The sequence below is a fragment of the Pogona vitticeps genome, chromosome 2, assembly GCF_051106095.1.
Source record: "Pogona vitticeps strain Pit_001003342236 chromosome 2, PviZW2.1, whole genome shotgun sequence".
Lineage (NCBI taxonomy): Eukaryota > Metazoa > Chordata > Lepidosauria > Squamata > Agamidae > Pogona > Pogona vitticeps.
The window spans coordinates 28,065,855-28,083,961 of NC_135784.1; the positions used below are offsets into that span (position 1 = coordinate 28,065,855).

Here is an 18,107-nt window from a genome sequence, read left to right on the forward strand (position 1 = left end):
CCATTTCTAAGAGGGGCATTTTGTTTGTTTCTTTTTAATATTTCTATATATAGCACTTTTAGTTTTAAATATTGCCTTTTAATGATGCATGCCACCTTTATGTGCTCATTGTTTTGTTCTTAAAATTGTCTCTAAATGCTGAAACCTGACTTGGGTCCTTGAAAGGTGAGATAAATTTTTATATATTTTTTATATAATACAGTATACTATATTATGATTATATAATAGGAGAAGGAAAACTATGATTTCAAACCTCCACTGCCTTGTGGCTATATCCAGTGATGGAAAAGGCTTCAGGAGTTAACCTCGAGGCAAAATCCGGAGCCGGAGTCCCAGTGGCAGTTCATGTCGTTCTGGCAACTCCTGTGACGTTGCTGGAACCGGTTGTATTGGCTCTTGCCTTTCCATTGGAACATTTTAGCGACGTGGAGAGGGGGGATCTGCTGCTTGGGTAACAGCCTATCCTCCATATTACTTTACCCAGGCTTCATGCTCTGGAGAGGACACTCCAGCTTCGCATACAGCGTTGAAGCAAAATGAGGGAGCTGGACAAGGGACAGATTGTATTTGTCTTCAGTGTGGAAGGGATGGTCACTCTCGAATTGGCCTTCTCAGCCACACTAGATGCTGTTCCATGTCCTCCATACAAAGCACATTACCATAGTCTCTTGAGACTGAAGGATGCCTACACTAATTACAGTGGTGCCTCATATTACGACGTTAATTTGTTCCAACGAAATCGCTGTAGAATGAAAACGTCGTAAAGCGAAAATAAAAAAGCAATTGAAACGCATTAAAACCTTGTTAATGCGTTCCAATCGGCTAAAAACTCACCGTCCAGCGAAGATCCTCCATAGGGGCGGCCATTTTCAGGTGCCTGTGCAGCGAAAAATGGCTCCTAAACACAGCGGGGAGCCATTTTGTTTACCCGGCGGCCATTTTGAAAACCCGATGATCAGCTGTTTTGATAGTGGGGAAGCGAAAATTGGTTCCCACAACAGGAACATATATATAAAAGCTTACCTGAAGAGAAAGTTCTTTGGTTGCTTGTGGACAGATAATGAAGATGTGGCAAACATAGACTCCTGTGGGAGGGAGTGCCAGCCCTTCGGAGCAGCAACAGAGAAGGTCCTCTCCAGGGTCTCCTCCAAATGCACTCGTGAAAATGTACAGAGTCTTAAGTGTGGCTCACCTAGGCGGGAAGGCTTTGAGGCCTAGGACAGGCCTAGTTTTGCCTTAGCTAAGCGAGCTGCAATTTCCTTTCTGCGTAGGAAACTAGGATGGAGGTAAGCCTAGTTAGGCCCCTGAAGCCTTTTCCGCTGGGCCTTTTCCTCCCACTGAGCCACCTTTCGTATGGGTATTGCAGGGGAAACTCTTAGAATGGATAGTTATGGCATCTGTAGTCATAATAATAATAATAATAATAATAATAATAATAATAATAATAATAATAATAATAATAATAATAATAATAATAATAATAATAATAATAAACCTGACCATAATAGTGAGATTCAGCCCTCCATGCTCAGGACTTGAATTCTTAACTATTCCAATTCTGGCTTTGTGTCCTTTATCTATCATATTTTTTACTGAATTGGGAATTATTATTCTGTTTCTTCTTCTTTCTTTCTTTCTTTCTTTTTTAGAGAGAGGATCATCCTTTTCAAGAACTATCTAGCAGGCAGGTCCAGTTTATAGGATTTTGTTTTGGTTTATCGTTTTAAGCTGGGTGGACAGCACAGTGATTTGGGTATCTGGTTGTGGAACAAGAGGTTTGGAGTTTGATTCCCCAGAGTGCCTCCTGGGAGAAGAATCAGCTTGTGTTGCCTTGGGCAAGTTGCACATCCCCAGCTCACCTCCACAACAACAACAACAACAACAACAACAACAACAACAACAACAACAACAACAACAACAACAACAACAACAACAACAACAACAACAACAACAACAACAACAACAACAACAACAACAAAATGATATACCATGCCTGGGTATGTATAGTTGAAGATCCTGGAAAAGGTCACCATGCTGTATGTCAGGATATACTTGATAGCACACAATTATTTATTTGGTCATTTATTTTTAAAGTATTTCCCCGAATTTGCAAAAAAAAAACCCCTTCATTATTCAAGAAAGAAATCACTTGAGGTTTTAAGAATTCAAATGTGGGAGACAGTGTAATGGATGGATTTTCTCATCTCTGGCTGAAAGAGAGGTGCTAGTTGATGAAAGTTCCCCAAATCCAGGACAGGAATTGTACTCTTAAGGGCAAGGAGGTACTACAACATTTTGTTTTGGTGCTTGTATTTGTACCTGTGGTCCCATCATCTTTTCCATGGTGATGTAAGCTAAGCAGTCAAGTTTCTAACCCCAAGAAGCACACAGTCTAAATCTGAATATTGGAGAAGTAGGCAGGTTGAACTTCTGCTAGTACAAAATTCCTTTTTAAAAATCAATTAATTATGACAATTATCTCAGGAGGTGGTGAGCACTCCATCACTGGAGGAATTTAAGAAGTTAGATAACCATCTGTCAGATCTACTTTAACTTGGATTCCTGCACTGAGCAGGGGGGTTGGACTCAATGACCTTACAGACTCCTTCCAACTCCATTATTCTAGGATTCTATGAAATTAATAAAGGAAGCTGGAACAACATTTCACACAGAATTCAAAGTCTGTCAGTATTCAAGAAGTGTTTGGATTGTGTTTTGACAGTTTGGATTTGAGAGAAACCATGAAATCTACTGGCTGAAATCCGGTAGCACGTCACAACTAGATCAGGCAAGTCACAACTAGATTTGAATTAATAGAACATATAAAGGAGATGATTCACCAAATACCCACTGATTCAATGGGCCAATTCTTGTTCCAACCTCCTACTGAATTTCAACCCATGTTTGGTGTCACCTTGTCATTTTGATAATGAGATTGGCTTTTTATCTAATGTCTCCTTTCTATGGTTCCTCCTAATTCACATGCAACTGATCACCAAAACTACATAGTCCAGGTGAAATCAGATTTCAGGTTTTGCTCTCTTCCATTCGTACAGATGATCCTTTCAAGATTTTAGCCATACCTGTACCCATAACAACAGAGTCAATATTGACTGATGTGTTCCTTCACTTGGGTGGGGCTATATTTTCACACCAAGCATGGAACTGGTTGCAAAAGCACATGGATTTCTCATACCTTGCCATTTTTTTTCTTGATGAAAATGAAGGTGTAGGGTGTGCTATCTCTGTTGTGTAATTGTCTAATCAAGGATACCAGCTTAAGCTGCTCCCATTAGACATAATTAAAAGTTCCATTCTCTTTGCAGCAGATTATCCTATGCCCATTTAAAAGCCAGGTTTATATTAACATTAAAACAGGCATTCAAGGCAGCATAAATATAATAATAATTGTGTGCCATCAAGTCAATTAAGACTTATGGTGACCCTGTTGAGGGTTTTCTAGGTAGACAGTACTTGAAGTGGTTTCCCATCCCCTTCTTCTGGGAGCGCCCCGGGATTGTGCAGCTTGCCCAAGGCCACACAAGCTGTCTCTTCTCCCAGGAGCATAGCGTGGGGTGCTAGCAATTAGGGCAAAGCAAGTATTGTGCCCTCTTGAGGCCACCTTGGGAAGTGCCAGGAGATGGGGCTCCACTGGTGCGGAGCCACCCACTCCACATGCCCCCCACTTGCTTTGTTTATGCTTTGGGCTGCTCTCCAAGGAGGTGGGTCCCCTTGGCCATTGCCAAACTCCGCAGTTGCCACTGCTGCCTGCCCAGAAGGGGAAACAGCGGGCGAAGCAGCCACGGCCAGAAGAATGGAAGCAAGGAGAACTGAGGGGAAGCTTGCATGCTTTCTCACCCGCTATGCACTCCGCCTCACCCAACGGCTCTGTGTCAGAGCGGAAATTGTGCACCCGTAGGGATTTTGCAACCAGGGCAACTGCCCCACTGCATTACACTGCTCACACTCTCCCACTGCCCAGGAGGTACAGAGGGAAATGGAACCCCCCAACCTCTGGTTCTGTAAAGGTTCCCCTTGACATTTTTAGTCCAGTCGTGTCCGACCCTAGGGGGCGGTGCTCATCCCGTTTTCAAACCATAGAGCCAGTGCTTGTCCAAAGACAGTTTCCATTGCCACGTGGCCAGCATGACTAAGGAACGCCGTTTTACCTTCCCACCGAGGTGGTACCTATTTATCCACTCGCATTTACATGCTTTCGAACTGCTAGGTTGGCGAGGAGCTGGGACAAAGCGACGGGAGCTCACTCCGTCGCATGGATTCGATCTTACAACTCCTGGTCTTCTGACCTTGCAGCACAGACGCTTCTGCAGTTTAGCCCACAGTGCCACCACGTCCCGTTCTGTAGCCAAATACTAAAACCACTGAGCTGGCTAGCCAGCTGTATAATGCAGTAGCAAGGTGGTATTAAGAATATAAAAACCCCTAGTTTTGATTACATTCTCCAAACCCCACCCCTCTTTCAGTTCCTATTTTGATAACTTGCATCTTCTTTCTGCACTGAAATCTGGACACATTTTAATGCATTTTTTCCTATTTTGTGCATTTATTTGTGCTTTCTATGCAGCTTTTCCTCATCAAGTAAAATGCGATTCTTGTTTTCCCCCATTAAGTGCGTTTAACAATTTCCCCTTTAAGCTGTGGCCAGACTCCAGCTGAAAAGTTACACCGGTATAACTCCATCAGCATAAATATCCTCTGTAAATTGCTACAAATTAAGAAATCAGTGCAATCTGCAATTGCGTGCTGAATCACAGAACTGGTTCGCAACAGCAAATCAAGACCCTCACTTCCCAGCTGGCAACAAATCGCAGCTGAGATTCATGTTGATGGAGTAATGCTGACAAGCATAACAGCTTAGATTCTGGCCGGTATGTGTTGTTTACTGCGCATTTAGTGGGTTAGAGTTTCCTAGCTCTGGATCCAAGGCCTGGGAGTTGAAAGTCTTGACACAGTTCTCTGAAGAACAGTCCCCTGTTATCACCCAAATGTGTGGCTGATGGAAATATGTGCCTTGCCACCTATGTGACTATGGATAATCTGCATAGTCAACCGACTCAGTCATTCACTCACAGGGTTGTTTTGTCGTCATCATGATCATGGTTGTGATAGTTGTGGTGCCTGTGTCTTAGTTAGTAGCACTAACACTCTGAACAAGTATTTTGCCAGCCCATAGAGAAAGAGCTGCTGTACAACTTATTCACTCAGTTGGAGGCTAAAGCATAGGACAGCAAAAAGAGCTATTTTAATATATATTTTTAAAATCCCTAATTATTCTTTCTCTCCACCATCCCACTGCCCATTTCCAAAATAAAGCTGCCTGGACTGAACCTTGGAACCTTTTGCACCTACAGTGAGACTCATGACATCAGATCAACAAAAATGATCTGGCTTGTTGAGCCGAAGAAATTTCTTTGATAAAGTGTTTCTGATCATCAATCTGTCTTAATACTAGGTGTGGAAAAAGGTGCAATAGCATTTGTACAAGCAACCATGTGCCTATAAGGAGCAGTAGAGGCAGAGAGAGGGACCCACAAGCATTTCTCTGTCTTTTCTTCTTATACAATCTATGTTTCTCTGTGAGTAATGAATCAATGTTATAAGGTTTGACTTCATTCCTCACTCCTTCTTTAACTCCTTTGTTTTTTAGTCATGGAACCAAAGCCAAGAGACCCATCTAGTTATCTCCATTGGGTATGAAATTTCCTTAATGCATACTTTCTCTTCGCTGAAGATGACCATTGATTCCAGCCTGCTAGCTTCTCTATGAGGCCACAAGCCAACACAGTTTATCTAACCACAGGGGAATTAGCTCAAGTGGTAGAGCGCTCGCTTAGCATGCGAGAGGTAGTGGGATCAATGCCCACATTCTCCAGTTGAGTCTCTTCTCTTTTCTTTTGCTTTGCAAAGAATGAGACCCTTGAAGCTCATGTTGTGCACTTTGACTTGCATCTGTCTGCTTCTCAGGATTTTGTAGAGCAATTCTGTCATCTAGGTGGGGAATTAGCTCAAGTGGTAGAGCGCTCGCTTTGCATGCGAGAGGTAGTGGGATCGATGCCCACATTCTCCAGACAAGACTCTCTTTTCTTTTTGACATGCATTCCAGGGAAGCCTTCTTAAGGACTCCTTATTTTGACATCACAGATCTGTGCCTTTCTTTTAGATGTTCTAAGACAATGTTGCCAAGTAACTAAGGGTAGGGATGCTCTTCTGCAAGAATGTTGGCTGTTTGAATCAACCAAAAGTAGTAGAAGTGGGAAACACCTGCTCAACCAACAGCGTTACAAATATCTTAAGATTCCTTAGGGCTCCTTGTCCAAGGCCAGGAAAAAAAAAAAGAGAACATCCTGTAGTTGCCTCTTTGATGAACATGGGGCTTAAACCCGTAACCATAGCATTATTAACAGCATGCTTAACCAACTGAGTTCTCTGGAAGAATCCTTGTTAAGGAAAAAAAACTTCTTTCAACAGATAAGAGGCAATGGAAGGTGGTAGGATGACATAACAGCGCTGTAGCTACTTTTACAAAATCTGTAATACCTATGTGTAGCCCACATTCTCCAGTTGAGTCTCTTCTCTTTTCTTTCACTTTGCAAAGAATGAGACCCTTGAAGCTCGTGTTGTGCACTTTGACTTGCATTTGGCAGCTTCTTAGGATTTCGTAGAGCAACTCTGTCGTCTAGGTGGGGAATTAGCTCAAGTGGTAGAGCGCTCGCTTTGCATGCGAGAGGTAGTGGGATCGATGCCCACATTCTCCAGTTGTCTCCTCACTTCCCTTTTGCTATGCAAAGATCCAGCATCTTGTAGCTCATAATCTACACATTGCCTTACACCTGCCTAGTGTTCAGGATTTTGTGGAGTATCAACACTTTCCAGGTGGGGAATTAGCTCAAGTGGTAGAGCGCTCGCTTAGCATGCGAGAGGTAGTGGGATCGATGCCCACATTCTCCAGTTGAGACTCTCCTCTTTCTTTTGGTATGCACAAAACCTAGGCCTTTGGAGCTCACATCCTACAGATAACTTGCATCTGTCTGCTTCTCAGGATTTTGTAGAGCAATTCTGTCATCTAGGTGGGGAATTAGCTCAAGTGGTAGAGCGCTCGCTTTGCATGCGAGAGGTAGTGGGATCGATGCCCACATTCTCCAGACAAGACTCTCTTTTCTTTTTGACATGCATTCCAGGGAGGCCTTCTTAAGGACTCCTTTATTTGGCATCACAGATCTGTGCCTTTCTTTCAACCAAAAGTAGTAGAAGAGGGATACCCCTGCCCAACCAACAGTGTTACAAATATCTTAAGATTCCTTAGGGCTCCTTGGCCAAGGCCAGGGGGGAAAAAATAGAACATCCTGTAGTTCCCTGTTTGACAAACATGGGGCTTAAACCCATGACCGTAGCATTATTAATAGCATGCTTAACAAACTGAATTCTCTGGAAGAATCCTTGTTGGGGAAAAAAATCTTCTTCCAACAGATAAGAGGCAATGGAAGGTGGAAGGATCACATAACAGCACTGTAGCTACTTGTAGAAAATCCCTAATAGCTACATGTAGAAAGCAGGGTTGCCAGGTCTGGGTTTTGGGGCCTTAGGCTTTGGGTGTCACGATCTGCACCTCAAATCTCTGGGAATGAAATGTGAAATGCTGCCAAATTGGCAATCCCATTTTGGGGGTCATCCTTACAGTTTCAGGGCTTCCTATTTGGACCCTGGCACACTTCTTGCCTACTGTGCTGCTGATATTACTCCTGGGCATCACATTAACCTTTAAATATACTGTAGAATAGAACCATTATCTGTCACATACTCCATTTTGCATGTTCGAAAGATCCACCCCATGATATCCACCATGACAAGTGGGAGCCATTAGGTCACAGGCTTTGGCCCTAAAAACCCCAGGACGTGTTGTGCTTCTAATCTGGAAACCCATTGAGGAACTTTTCCTCAAGCTCTTCTCTTTGCTTATAATGATTATGTGAGCCTGCCTAGGAAACGAATTCAGTGGCGCACATCCCACATCTCACATCAGATTTCCAGATGTGTGTCGTGTGTGTCTCCCATGTGCCCACTGTTGCCTGGGCAAGTCACCAATTGTCTGTGGTTCTCTTACCAGCCTCAATGGAACCTCATCTCCAGCAATTTTGTGCATGACCATTGGGAAAGCCCCCCCTCGGAGCCTGAGTCTAAGAGGACTCATTTATGCACACACAACACCTTCTCCAGGTAACGTGGCCTCAGGTGCCACGATTGACATCTGCATTCTCTGGCCACATTTCTAGCTCTGCATACATCAAAGTCTTTGCCCTTCAATCTCTGCCCACCGTCTTCTATTTTTCCTTCTCTCTGCATTTTGTAGAGAAACATTGCCAGCTTGGAGGAGGGCTGTGGATGAGCTCAAATGGCAAGTAAGAGGTAGCAGATCAATGCTAGCATTCCTCAAGCCAGCTTCCTTCTTTTTTCCTTTTATCAGTCATGCAACAAAACCTTGCCTCTTGGTGGAGACATAGTGCCTTCTCGAGATATTACGGCACGTTGCTGCCAGTTAGCTGGAGAACTTATTTGAAAGAGAGACTGCTCACTTAGCATGTGACAAATAGCAGTTCTTGCACCTGCACTGTCCAGTCAACACTCAGCTGTTCCTTGAGTTGTGCATAGAACACGGTCTTTCCCGACCTAGCGGTCATGACTTTCAAGGGGGTTCCAAAAAGTTTTCTTGGGGGGGGGTCTCAGGTTGCCTCATGTGTGTGAAATAATTTCATCCTTGACTTTTTGGAGCTAGGTGTTTCTGTATGTATGTGAAACAGCTTCTTTGGGGGAGAAAGAAGCCTCTAATTTCTGAAAAGGGATGATGTTACCTCATTATACAAATGGGGAAGGAGGGCCACACATCACTTGGCTATTCTAAAAGGGGGATTGTGCTGCAAAAAAGGTTAGGAACCACTGATATAACACAATGTTCTTCATGGGATTATCAAACAGGCCATACTTGAGATATTGTTGCTTAATGTTCTTTGGAAGCTGGGGAATTAGCTCAAGTGGTAGAGCGCTCGCTTAGCATGTGAGAGGTAGTGGGATCGATGCCCACATTCTCCAGTGGAATCTCTTTTCTTTCGCTTTGCAAAGAATGAGACCCTTGAAGCTCATGTTGTGTACTTTGACTTGCATTTGTCTGCTTCTTAGGATTTTGTAGAGCAATTTTGTCATCCAGGTGGGGAATTAGCTCAAGTGGTAGAGCGCTCGCTTTGCATGTGAGAGGTAGTGGGATCAATGCCCACATTCTCCAGATATGGCTTTCTTTTCTTTTTGACATGCATTAGCTGTCTGTTCATTTCCACATTGATTTCAAAGTGTTAATTATCACACATAAAGCCCTAGACTTAAGACCTCAATACAGTGGACCCTTGACTTACAGACGGCTTGACTTACAGACTTTTTGATTTACAGACTTCTCTGGCCGCAAAATTTAGGTTTGACTTGCAGACTGAGATTTGACTTACAGATGAGAAAAAAAACCAAAATGGAACAAAAACGGCCTGTTACGGGATTAATCGGTTTTCAATGCACTGTAGGTCAATGGAGACTTGACTTACAGACTTTTTGACTTGAGAACCGCCTTCCAATACGAATTAAGTTCTCAAGTCAAGACTCCACTGTACCTGGCACAACACCTCCTCCCTCCTAGATGTACTTGCTCCAGCCAGGAGGGGCGGCTGAGGAGCCTAACACCGAGGGAGGCCCGGATAGAAAAAACAAGAAACTGGGCCTTCTCGGCAGTGGCCCCCTGCCTCTGAAATAATTTCCCCCTCCGAGATCTGCCTGACCCCCCTCGCTGGGTTTTTTCAACAGGCAGGCCTTCCCTCAGGTCACCATCTCAGTTATCCCTTTTTTCCATCTTGAATGATTTTCTTACTGTTGTTGTGTGTGTGTGTTTAGTCGTTTAGTCGTGTCCGACTCTTCGTGACCCCATGGACCAGAGCACGCCAGGCCCTCCTGTCTTCTACTGCCTCCCGGAGTTGTGTGAAGTTCATGTTGGTTGCTTCGCAGACACTGTCCAGCCATCTCATCCTCGGTCGTCCCTTTCTCCTCTTGCCATCACACCTTCCTAACATCAAGGTTTTTTCCAAGGACTCTTTTCTTCTCATGAGATGGCCAAAGTACTGGAGCCTCAGCTTCAGAATCTGTCCTTCCAGTGAGCACTCAGGGTTGATTTCCTTTAGAACTGATAGGTTTGTTCTCCTTGCAGTCCAGGGGATTCTCAAGAGCCTCCTCCAGCACCACAATTCAAAGGCATCAATTCTTCGGCGGTCTGCTTTCTTTATGGTCCAGCTCTCACTTCCATACATCACGACAGGAAAAACCATAGCTTTGACTATTCGGACTTTTGTTGGCAAGGTGATATCTCTGCTTTTCAAGATGCTGTCAAGATTTGCCATCGCTTTCCTCCCAAGAAGAAGGCGCCTTTTAATTTCAGGGCTGCTGTCTCCATCTGAAGTAATCATGGAGCCCAGGAAGATAAAATTTGACACTGCCTCCATATCTTCCCCTTCTATTTCCCAGGAGGTGATGGGACCAGTAGCCATCATCTTAGTTTTTTTGATGTTGAGTTTCAGACCGTTTTTTGCACTCTCCTCTTTCACTCTCATTACAAGGTTCTTTAATTCCTCCTCACTTTCTGCCATCAGAGTGGTATCATCTGCATATCGGAGGTTGTTGATATTTCTTCCGGCAATCTTAATTCCAGCTTGGGTTTCTTCCAGTCCAGCCTTCCGCAAGATGTATTCTGCATATAAGTTAAATAAGCTGGGGGACAATATACAGCCTTGTCGTACTCCTTTCCCAATTTTGAACCACTCAGTTGTTCCATGACCAGTTCTAACTGTTGCCTTCTGTCCCACATATAGGTTTCTCAGGAGACAGATAAAGTGGTCAGGCACTCCCATTTCTTTAAGAACTTGCCATAGTTTGCTGTGGTCCACACAGTCAAAGGCTTTCGCATAATCAATGAAGCAGAAGTAGATATTTTTCTGGAACTCTCTGGCTTTTTCCATAATCCAGCGCAAGTTAGCAATTTGGAATCGAGTTCCTCTGCCTCTTCGGAATCCAGCTTGTACTTCTGGGAGTTCTCGGTCCACATACTGCTGAAGCCTACCTTGCAGGATTTTGAGCATAACCTTGCTAGCGTGTGAAATGAGTGCAATTGTACGGTAGTTGGAGCATTCTTTCGCACTGCCTTTCTTTGGGATTGGGATGTAGACTGATCTTTTCCAATCCTCTGGCCACTGTTGAGTTTTCCAGACTTGCTGGCATATTGAATGTAGCACCTTAACAGCATCATCTTTCAAGATTTTAAATAGTTCAACTGGAATGCCATCACCTCCACTGGCCTCGTTGTTAGCCAGGCTTTCTAAGGCCCACTTGACTTCACTCTCCAGGATGTTTGGCTCAAGGTCAGCAACTACATTGTCTGGGTTGTCCGGGATATCCAAATCTTTCTGATATAATTCCTCTGTGTATTCTTGCCACCTCTTCTTGACGTCTTCTGCTTCTGTTAGGTCCCTCCCATTTTTGTCTTTTATCATGTTCATCTTTGTGCAAAATGTTCCTTTAATATCTCCAATTTTCCTGAACAGATCTCTGGTCTTTCCCTTTCTGTTATCTTCCTCTATTTCTTTGCATTGTTCATTTAAGAAGGCCCTCTTGTCTCTCCTTGCTATTCTTTGGAAGTCTGCATTCAATTTTCTGTAACTTTCCCTATCTCCCTTGCATTTTGCTTCCCTTCTCCTCTCTGCTATTTCTAAGGCCTCGTTGGACAGCCACTTTGCTTTCTTGCATTTCCTTTTCTTTGGGATGGTTTTTGTTGCTGCCTCCTGTACAATGTTACGAGCCTCTATCCAAAGTTCTTCAGGCACTCTGTCCACCAAATCTAGTTCCTTAAATCTGTTCTTTACTTCTACTGTGTATTCATAAGGGATTTGGTTTAGATTATACCTGAGTGGCCCAGTGGTTTTTCCTACTCTCTTCAGTCTAAGCTTGAATTTTGCTATGAGAAGCGGATGATCAGAACCGCAGTCAGCTCCAGGTCTTGTTTTTGCTGACTGTATAGAGCTTCTCCATCTTTGGCTGCAGAGAATATAATCAATCTGATTTCGATATTGCCCATCTGGTGATTTCCATGTATAGAGTCGCCTCTTGTGTTGTTGGAAAAGAGTGTTTGGGATGACCAGCTTATTCTCTTGACAGAACTCTATTAGCCTTTGTCCTGCTTCGTTCTGAACTCCAAGGCCAAACTTCCCTGTTGTTCCTCTTGTCTCTTGGCTCCCTACTTTAGCATTCCAGTCCCCTAGAATGAGAAGAACATCTTTCTTTGGTGTCAGTTCTAGAAGGTGTTGTAAATCTTCATAGAATTGTTCAATTTCAGTCTCCTCAGCAATGCTGGTTGGTGCATAAACTTGGATTATTGTGATGTTGAATGGTCTGCCTTGGATTCGTATTGACATCATTCTGTCATTTTTGAGATTGTATCCCATTACAGCTTTTCCCACTCTTTTGTTGACTATGAGGGCTACTCCATTCCTTCTACGGGATTCTTGCCCACAGTAGTAGATATGATAATCATCTGAGCTGAATTCGCCCATTCCTGTCCATTTTAGTTCACTGATGCCCAGGATGTCGATGTTTATTCTTGCCATCTCCTGTTTGACCACCTCCAGCTTCCCAAGGTTCATAGATCTTACATTCCAGGTTCCTATGCAGTATTTTTCTTTACAGCATTGGACTTTCCTTTCACTTCCAGGCACGTCCACAGCTGAGCGTCCTTTCGGCTTTGGCCCAACCACTTCATTAGCTCTGGAGCTACTTGTACTTGTCCTCCACTCTTCCTCAGTAGCATGTTGGACACCTTCCGACCTGAGGGGCCCATCTTCCAGCGTCATATCTTTTAGCCTTTTGTTTCTGATCATGGGGCATTCTTGGCAAAGATACTGGAGTGGCTTGCCATTTCCTACTCCAGGTGGATTGCATTTAGTCGGAACTCTCCACTATGTCCTGTCCGTCTTGGGTGTCCCTGCACGGCATAGCCCATAGCTTCTCTGAGTTACTCAAGCCCCTTCGCCACGACAAGGCAGCAATCCATGAAGGAGCTACTGTTGTTAAATGGATATTATTTGATTATTTTTATTCCATTTTGTCATGATTCGCCCAGAGTAGACGCTGTCTAGATGGGCAGGATACAAATTTAATGAATGAATAAATAAAATAATTAAATTTCAGTGATGCCTTCTTACATTGCCCTATATAAAATATATGCTTTTCTTTTGGATGTTCTAGGACAATGTTGCCAAGTTACCAAGGGTAGCGATGCTCTTCTGCAAAAATGTCAGCTGTCTGAATCAACACAAAGTGGTAGAAGATGCAAAACCCTGCCCAACCAGCAGTGTGGACAAATACCTTAGAGTCTTTAGAGCTCCTAAGGAAACAAAAAAGAAAACATTCTGTTTTCTTGCGTGTTTCCATGCTAAGACTTTAACATGTTCTTCATGGGATGGTTGGAACAGCCTCTACTTGAGATAGTATAGTGTAATGTTCCTTGGAAACTGGGGAATTAGCTCAAGTGACAGAGCGCTCGCTTAGCATGCAAGAGGTAGTGGGATCAATGCCCACATTCTCCAGTTGAATGTCTTCTCTCTCTCTTTGCTATACAAAGAAACAGGCCCTTGGAGCTCATGTAGTATGCACTGCCTTTTATCTGTCTGCTTCTCAGGATTTCATGAAGCAACACTGCCATCCAGTTGGGGAATTAGCTCAAGTGGTAGAGCGCTCGCTTTGCATGCGAGACGAAGTGGGATCGCTGCCTGCATTCTCCATCCGAGCTTTATTCCCCCTTTTTTTCTTGCCACAACTAGAAGTAGACTTACTTAGTGGTCATGTTTTGGGTCTGCCCCTTTCCATAAATACCGAGGAACCACGGGGCCATGTAATTGGAATTAGCTGAAATGACACAGTGCACATTTTACATGTGAGAAGCTCTACGTTCGATTCTCAGATTCTCCGCACACAGTTCTCCCTGGACAAGTACTTCAGTTATTATATAACTGGTGCAAAAAGAAATCATGGTGTGTTTCTATGTTTGCATCAAGCTTTGCACTCCCAGAGATGCTTGTCACTATCATACCCAACACATACTGATATCTTTCCTTTCCAGTTCCTCCTGCAACTTATCTCATGTTGCCTCTACACCAGTCATCCTTTCCCCCAACCTGCTGTGAATTGTTGCAGGACTGAACAGTTGAAACCATGCCTGCGGTAGCCAGATGCTTCCCACCCGTAAGTGAATTGTGCGCCAAGTGACACACCGCTTCCTTTATGCTAGCACTGGACAAGGGGATGAAAGGGTTGTGATTAGAGATGGGCACCCGTGTTGCCTGGGTGAACCATGCTGAACCCCCAAACTGTGGCAAGTGCCCATCTCTAGTTGTGATAATCCATGAAAATACGATGCCCCCCTTTCATCAGATCTTGCTGTCACCATAGCATCACAGAAGGCACACAGGGAGTCCACCAGCTCAAACATTTCAAAGCTTAGGTAGATCTGTATACTAGGTTTGGGTCAAATTCTTACCTCTAGTTACAAATCAAGCATGAATTCGGGTTGAAAAAATGTACACAATTGTTTGAACAAGTTTACAGTCGTGCCCCGCTTTACGATTACCCCACATTATGATGAATCCGCTTCACAGCGACGTTTTTGCAATCGCTTTTGGGATCACAAAATGATAGTCTAAATAGGGTTTTTTCGCTTTGCGATGATTGGTTCCCTGCTTCAGGAACCGATTCTTCACAAAACAATGTTTTTTAACAGCTGATCGGCGGCTTCAAAATGGCTGCCGGGTAATTAAAATGGCTCCCCGCTGTGTTTAGGGACGGATTCCTCGCTATACAGGCACAAAAAATGGCCGCCGTATGGGGGATCTCCGCTGGAAAGTGAGTTTTTAGCCCATTGGAATGCATTGAACAGTTTTCAATGCATTTCAATGGGCTTTTAATTTTTGCTTTACAATGTTTTCGCTTAACAGCGATTTTCCTGGAACGGATTATTGCCGTTAAGCGAGGCACCACTGTATTTATAATGTAAATACATGTTCAATGTATGTGCTCATCCTTCTTGTTTGACACTGTATGCACCCCATCAATCATACGTCTCTGTTCAATTGCTGGGCAAACTTGAGCAAGGCAAAAGGGCTTTAAGTGTTTTCTTATTCAATGAAACCTGTTAACACCAGTGATGACCCTTCTGACATTTTATGGTCTTTTGCTTACTGGCACCTGTATGAAGCATGCCATTTTCACACAAGTTGCCAAAAAAAACAATGGAAGATGGAAACATTTACAACCTCGAAACGGATACTTCCCTTCCAGAGATACCTAATTCAATACAGGAAAAAGGAAAAAGTATGGGATAAATAGACTGCTTCTCGTAACACTCATGTTTTGAGTGGGCACATAATTACAGTAGCAATGTAGCCTCATTAATATATATGCATAGAGTCGACGATGAAGAACTTTACTGGCACTCCAGCCTCCTCATTTGGAATTTGGTCTAGATGGGTGGGGTAGAAGTCTAATAAATAAATAAATAAGTAAATAAAATTAGGTTACAGGATCAAGGCAAAATATGGGTCAGTGGAAGATACATTGTAAGCGTACCCAATAGGGATGATATTTTCATAATTCTGGATCACAAATGCCATGATTCTCCATTCTAGGAGGCTTACCTGTCTTGTAGACACGAGACAAACACCAAAAATCCCATTCTTGATGCCCCATCTACGACATTACACAATGTCATTCCTTATCACAGGGCACATCTGTTAAAGCATCAGCCCTAGCTTCTAATTTTCTGGCTTGCAGAACTTGAATCAACATCAGATAATGTTAATTTTGGCTTTTCTTATAATTGAATATGTATTATCTCCAGAATCACAGGATCAGTGCCTCCAAATGTTATGTGTGAACTAGTACACTTCTAGCTTAGCAAGGTTCTGTGATTTCTGTCTCATAATGTGGGTTGATCATGAATGTTAAACTAAATAGGCCTTTGATCTGTTATTGTGACCCCAAAGAGAGCTGTTACCAAAAGTAGTTTTGGAATCTATGGTTAAATTATTATTCAAATTATTTCTGAATTATGATGACTATATGAATTAATGACCTCCAGAGGGTCCTGTCATTAAAAATCCTACTCACATCTTTGGGTTTAAGCATAAACCCATAGATCATAGACTCATAGATCTCCAAAAAGCATCAACCAAACTCTGAAGCACAAGATGAAAGAGCAATAAAATACTACAATTCAAGGCTAATGTTGATACCGTACTGTCAAAGACTACATAATTATGTTTAATATGCCTGAAGGAAAAGGATATAATGTTACACATCTGTATAGTATAAACACAACGCTGCAGGAATTGCCTATTAAACCTTGGTTGTGCGAGGATCCCCAATTTAGTTTGGGATCCATTTTGGTGATTTAGATTGGAGACTGTGACTACATTGACAGATACTGTCATGATCTCACAATGCAAAGCTCAATGCAAATCAGCCCAGCCCTTTTTACTTCTCTGAATTTTCCCCTCTATTACTCAATGTTTCTACTTGTTTAAAGCTGCAATGATTCAGACAGTGCTGTCCCTTGTGTGACCATTTGGGGTCACGAAGATTCGGACATGACTAAATGACTAAACAACAACAAAAGGATGAGGGCGTGACTCTGGATAGTGTTACATTGGTGTAAAACTGGGGCTATATCACCTTATCTCTGCATTGATATATTTGTCTGGATCACTTCTGCACACACACAAATAGAAGAAAGCTGGTATCACTAGATGGGTTGGCTGTAAGCACATATCAAATCACACTAAATTGAGAGCCAGTGTGAACATTGTCAATGAAACAATGTGGGGTCTTCATGTGATCACCTAAACAGAATATGGCCATATAAGAGACTGTGAATCAAAGCACAATGAAGCCACACCCTGAGCTGGATTCAGTCCTGACAAATCAGATCTGATCCAAACCAATTTAAGCCCGAATCCAAATCCAGAAATGCATGCTCTCTATGATTTGCATTGAAAAGTTGAAATAGCTGTAATTTTTTTTCTTTTTTTCCATGGAAATAAATTTAACTGACATTAAATTATTTTGCTATATCGCTCCAAGAGGGATGATTGTGCTAGCCACTGTTAAAAAAGTTTTACAAAGAAGCATAAGCTTTTAATTTTTTCCCCACATAAGAACATAAAGTGTCTTCATGTTTTGATAATTTCCGGCAAAATTCATGAGATACAGCCCCAGGGGTTTTGTGCTGTCCACCTTTAAAATTTGCTGTATTGTGGTTAATGTTTCCTAGTACACATGCTGCTTTTTTGCACTATGGTACTGCATGGCAGAAATGATTCAAACTGATCTGGATCCAATTTGGACCCAATTTAGCTAATTCCACCATGCTTTGGACTTCATCAAAATCAATCCAAATCAGTCTAGTTTGGTCGAGGATTTTGGCCAAGTCATATCCCTAACTGAAACCATTTCTGAAAATTCAGGACATCCATTTATGGGTCATTTGATCCAAATGCAAAAGTCATACCCTTGGGGTTCCAAATCTAAGGCACACAAGGCAAATGACTTATAAATCTGTCACACTCTAAAATGATTAAAACTTAGCAAAATACATTAAAGACACTAAAATCACAAAAAATGCTGAGCAAAAATAACATATCAGGGCAGGTGAAACATCACATAACACTGTAAAAAAAGTCCATTAAAACCCTTCCAATCAATGTATACTATTGCTAAGGCTTTCTCCCCGATCTCTGTGGTTCAACTGAGGATCTGAAATGGGAGGAGGGAAAAACTTACTTACTTACTTAATAGATTTTTATACCACCCTGTTAGTGCAAGGGACTATTCTGAGGGTTCACAAACAATAAATTAAAAAGTTATGTTCTGTGATAATATAGATGGATTGTGTGTATTCTATGTGCCTCTCTGGTTGAAATCCAGTACAGTGGACCCTCGACTTACAGACGGCTCGATTTACA

General features: G+C 42.7%; 6 non-coding genes across 6 annotated transcripts; all 6 read left to right on the forward strand.

The window, feature by feature from the left end:
• The first annotated feature begins 5,820 nt into the window (after window positions 1–5,820).
• Window positions 5,821–5,893, forward strand: TRNAA-AGC (transfer RNA alanine (anticodon AGC)). The gene has a single exon. It is a non-coding gene; the product is annotated as a tRNA-Ala (tRNA).
• A 122-nt stretch (window positions 5,894–6,015) lies between these two features.
• TRNAA-UGC (transfer RNA alanine (anticodon UGC)) lies at window positions 6,016–6,088 on the forward strand. Its single transcript has one exon. It is a non-coding gene; the product is annotated as a tRNA-Ala (tRNA).
• A 615-nt stretch (window positions 6,089–6,703) lies between these two features.
• TRNAA-AGC (transfer RNA alanine (anticodon AGC)) lies at window positions 6,704–6,776 on the forward strand. The gene has a single exon. It is a non-coding gene; the product is annotated as a tRNA-Ala (tRNA).
• A 120-nt stretch (window positions 6,777–6,896) lies between these two features.
• Window positions 6,897–6,969, forward strand: TRNAA-AGC (transfer RNA alanine (anticodon AGC)). The gene has a single exon. It is a non-coding gene; the product is annotated as a tRNA-Ala (tRNA).
• A 121-nt stretch (window positions 6,970–7,090) lies between these two features.
• TRNAA-UGC (transfer RNA alanine (anticodon UGC)) lies at window positions 7,091–7,163 on the forward strand. The gene has a single exon. It is a non-coding gene; the product is annotated as a tRNA-Ala (tRNA).
• A 1,869-nt stretch (window positions 7,164–9,032) lies between these two features.
• On the forward strand, window positions 9,033–9,105 carry TRNAA-AGC (transfer RNA alanine (anticodon AGC)). The gene has a single exon. It is a non-coding gene; the product is annotated as a tRNA-Ala (tRNA).
• The last annotated feature ends 9,002 nt before the right edge of the window (window positions 9,106–18,107 follow it).